Source organism: Dipodomys spectabilis, unplaced genomic scaffold (genome assembly GCF_019054845.1).
Source record: "Dipodomys spectabilis isolate Male_0828 unplaced genomic scaffold, ASM1905484v1 ptg000287l, whole genome shotgun sequence".
NCBI classification, from domain to species: Eukaryota; Metazoa; Chordata; class Mammalia; order Rodentia; family Heteromyidae; genus Dipodomys; species Dipodomys spectabilis.
In genome coordinates, this window is record NW_024870964.1 from 2,795,648 (window position 1) to 2,800,521 (window position 4,874).

Genomic DNA, 4,874 nt, shown 5'->3' on the forward strand with positions numbered 1-4,874 from the left:
TTTCCTTCTCAGATCATTTTCATATATTTTCATTGGAAAAATACTGTACACAGGGGTCACATTTACATGAGAAAGGTAATGAGTACATTTCCTAAAAAGCATTGTTACCTCCTCCTTTATTTCCCCCCACCATCCTTTCTCTCTAACCTCCACAAGTAGCCTCTCCTCCCCGTCTCCCCCACCCTGCCTAAATATAAACTTCATTTTTCATCATAGTGTCTTGTGCATCTCATTGTTACAATTGGTCAACCTGTATCCCTATTTAAACATTGTGTTTTTACCTTTCCCCTACCCAAATTAGAGAAGCATATATATAAGATATTGGTGAACCAACTTCAAATGCAGTGAAAACAGGTGTTATAAAGTGGGGGAGGAACATATAAAGAAACAAAAAAAATCACATCATACATTGTAAGTCCATTAAAAACAATAGCACGAAAGAAAAAAACCACTTGTGTCAATATCTTGGAGTACATTTCCCTTAACATCATCTTATCTAGTCATATGCACATAGCTTTTGACCTTTTTTATTTATCCCAGACATATATTAGTAACTGAAAATAAGGGAAAGCAGGGGTCCTATGTTTCTTTGGACTTGTCTTACTTCACTTAATAAGTTTTTTTCCAAGTCTTTCCATTTCCTAACAAATTGAGTGATGTCATTCTTTCAGATGGAGGCATAGAATGCATCTATCTATCTGTCTATCTATCTATCTATCTATCTATCTATCTATCTATCTATCTATCTATCTATCTATCACATTATCTTGCTCCATTCATCAATTGAGGGGAATCGGAATTGGTTCCATACCTTAGCTATCGTAAATAATGGTCCAGTAAACATAGTTGTGCTGTTAGTTTTATTGTGGTCTTGTTTGTGATCATTTGGGTGAATACCCAAAAGTGGGATTGCTGGGTCATGGGGGGCTTTATGTGGAGCCTTTTGAGGAACCTCCATACTGCTTTCCAAAGTGATTGAACAAGTTTACACTCCCACCAAGGATTCGGTAGGGTTCCCTTCTGTCAACATACCCTCCAGCACCTGTTGTAAAAATATGGAACACTTCAAGAATTTGCATGTCATCCTTGCACAGGGGCCATTCTAATCTTCTCTGTATTGTTCCAATGTTAGTGTATTTCCTGCTGAATTGAGCACAGAACATTTTTTATATATGAAGTGTAATTCATTTTCTTTCTTTTTATTGTGAAAATACTGTACAGAGGAGTTACAATAACATGGGCAAAATAACGAATACCTTTCTTATCAAGCATTGTTGCCTCCTTTTTGTTTCCCCTTCCTCTCCCTTCCCAAACTCCCACTAGCTCTGACACCTGATCTTCTCCCCTATCAACCTTGTAAAGTTCGTTTTACGACATAACGACTTGTATATCTCATTGTTGCAATGGGTCCATCTGTATCTCAATTTAAATGATATTTTTTCCCTTCCCCTCCAAAAATTATACCAACATAAAATACAGTGAAAGCAGGCATTAAACCGTGGGGGAGGGACATACAAAGCAACATAGAAATCATCTTATAAATATATTAGAAACAATTGGATTAAAGAAAAATCATTTGAATACTTATCTTTGGGTATATTTCCCTAACATCAGCTTATCTGACCTATCCTGCTTGACTCAGACATATACTAGTTATTGCAAATAAGGGAAACCATGGGACCTCTGTTTCTTTGGGCCTGGCTTACTTAACATATTTTTTTCCAAGTCTTGTCATTTCCTAACAAATGGGACAATGTCATTCATTCTGATGGAAGCAAAGCATTCCATTGTGTATATATACCACATTTTCTTGATCCATTCATCCACTGAAGGGCATCTGGGTTGGTTCTATATCTTAGCTATGGTAAATAATGCTGTGAAAACATAGTTTTTTGAGTTCTGGGCGTATTTTAGATATGAGACCCTTGTCCGTTGTATGGCTAATGAAGATCTCTGAATCCGTGGGCTTTCTATTGATCTTGATAGCTATGTCCTTTGCCATGCAGAAGCTCTGCAATTTCATGCAATCCAATAAGTCCAACTTTTTTTGATTTGTTGTGTTTCTGAGTCTCTATTAAGAAAATTTTGGGATGTGCAAGGAGACTTAGAGTTTCTCCTATTGCATCCTGTAATGTTTTCAGGCTGTCTGTTTTAACTCTGAGGTGTTTGTTCCATTTGGAGTTGATTCTTGTGCAGGGTGATATATAAGGATCTAGCTTTAGTTTTCTACAAGTAGTTAACCAAATGTGCCAGCACCATTTACTGAAGAGGCTGTCTTTCTTCTATTCTATTTTTTAGATTCCTTAACGAATATGAGATGGCTACAGGTCTGTAGGTACATTTCTGGGTTTTAAATTCTATTCCATTGGTCCCGAGTTTTGTTCTTGTGCCAGTTCCAAGCTGTTTTGTTTACTCTGGCTTTGTAATAGATTTTGGAATTTGATATTGATATTACTCCAGAACTGTTCTTTCTGTTAAATATCGTTTTTTTCTACTCCATGTTTTTTATTGTTCCGTTTGAATTTTTGGATTGCCTATTCTATTTCCTTGAAGAATGAAGTTTGAATATTAATAGGTATCACATTGAATTTATAGATAGCCTTGGGAAGTATTGCCATTTTCAAGATGTTGATCTTTCCAATCACGGAGCATGGGTGTTTTTTGCCACTTTCTAAGTTCTGTTTTGATTTCCTTTTTCTGGTTTTTTAAGTTTTCATCATAGAGGTCCTGCACTTCTTTGGTAAAGTTAATTCTTACATATTTCATTTTTTTGTGAGACTATTATGAATGGAGTTACTTTGCTATTCAAGCCACTCTTTTCTCATTGTCGGCATACAAAAAACCATTGATTTTTGAAGGTTAATTTTATACCCTGCTACTTTGCCAAAGTTTTGAATCAGCTTGAGTAATTTGGGAGTGGAGTCTATGGGATTCTTTAAATACAAATCATGTCATCTGCAAAGAGGAAGAGTTTTACTTCTTCTTTCCCTATTTGGATCCCCTTTATGTTAGCATCTTGTATTATTGCTGTAGCTAGGCATTCTAATACTAGATTGAAGAGCAGTTGAGAGAGTGGACATCCTTGTCTTATTCCTGATTTTAAAGGAATTGGCTTTAGTTTTTCACCATTGAGTATAATGGTGGCTGTAGATTTGTCATATACAGCATTTATTGTATTGAAGAATGTTTCATGGATTCCTAATTTTTCCAGAACCTTCATCATAAAGGGGTGTTGGATCTTGTCAAATGCTTTTTCTGCATCTATTGAGATAACCATATGGTTCTTATCCTTGTTCTTGTTGATGTGATGAATAATGTTAATTGATTTGTGAATATTGAACCAGCTTTGCATCCCTGAAATTGAATCCTGTTTGATCATGGTGAATAATTTATTGGAGTAATTGCTGAAGTCGATTTGCCAACATTTTGTTCAGAAGTTTTGCATCAATATTCACCAAAGAAATGGGTCTATAGTTCTCTTTCTTTAATTAGTCCTTTCCTGGTTTTGGGATGAGGGTGATTATGGCTTCAAAGAATGAGTTTGGTAGTGAACTTTCTCTTTCTATTTCATTGAAGAGTTGGAGGAGTATTGGTGTGAGCTCTGCTTTGAAGGCCTTGTAGAATTCTGCTCTAAAGCCATCTGGTCCTGGGCTTTTCTTAGATGGGAGGTCTCTTATGGCTGTTTTTATTTCAAGGCTTGATATCGGCCTGTTAAGATGGCATGACTCATCTTGTTTCAGTTTCGGCATGTCCATATTTGCTTGAAAAAGGCCTATTTCTGCCAAGTTCTCAAATTTATTAGCATAAAGTTTTGAGAAGTATTTCCTTATAATGATATGAATCGTATTTGTTTCTGTGGTGATGTTTCCATTCTCTTCTCTGAGTTTATTTGGGTGTGTTGTCTTGTTTTCTAATAAGATTTGCTAACCGTCTCTCAATTTTGTTAATTTTTTCGAAGAAACAACTCTTTGTTTTTTTTTTATTTGTTCTATGTTGTTATTGGATTTTAATTCATGTAATTCTGATTATTTATTTCCATCTCCTGGATTGGAGATTATCATGCTGCTCTTTTTCAAGGATGCTTGATGTCTCATTAAATTATTGGTTTTAGATCTCTACAGTTAGTTGATGTAGGAACTCAAATCTATAAACTTGTCTCTGAGTACTGCCTTTGCTCTCTCCCAGAGGAGCTGGGAGTTTGTGTGTTCATTTTTGTTGAATATCATAAACACTTGAATTTCATTTCTAACCTCTTCCATGACCCACTGGTGGCTCAACAGTGTGTTGTTCAGCCTCTACTTGTTATAGGAATTTCTTTGGTGGCTTTAGGTGTTGAGTTCAATTTTTTCCTTGTCATCTGGGAGAATGTAAGGTATAACTTCAATATTTCAATGTTTCTTTACAAGTTTGGTTTGTGACCTAAAATGTGTTCTATTTCGGAAAATGTTCCATGTGCTCTTGGGAAGAACGTGTATGCTGATGCTGCTGGGTGAAATATTCGGTAGATTTCTGTTAAATCTAGTTGATCTATGCAATTGTTAAGGTCTGCAGTTTCTCTGTTGAGTTTTTGCCGAGTTGATCTATCTAGTGTGATAAAGTCCTGAACAATTAATGCCTTTGGATATAAGTGAGATTTGAGAGAAAGTACGATTTTCTGAAACTAGACAATTCATCAAAAAGTAAGTTATGATATTTTAGAACCATGTAAGAATAAAGGCAAGATTGACATGACAAAAACAAAATAAGTCCAGATATTTGTTGTTCAAGAGATGTGTAGGAGGAAAAATTCAATTATTCTATACAAGCACCTGTCTTAATGGACACTGCAGCAAGTGGTAAGGTTTGTTAAAAATTTTAAAGTTTTAAATATATTT

General features: G+C 35.4%; 1 non-coding gene across 1 annotated transcript; it reads right to left on the minus strand.

The window, feature by feature from the left end:
- Window positions 1-1,049: 1,049 nt before the first annotated feature.
- LOC122126692 lies at window positions 1,050-1,160 on the minus strand. Its single transcript, XR_006151001.1, has one exon. It is a non-coding gene; the product is annotated as a U6 spliceosomal RNA (small nuclear RNA).
- Window positions 1,161-4,874: the final 3,714 nt, after the last annotated feature.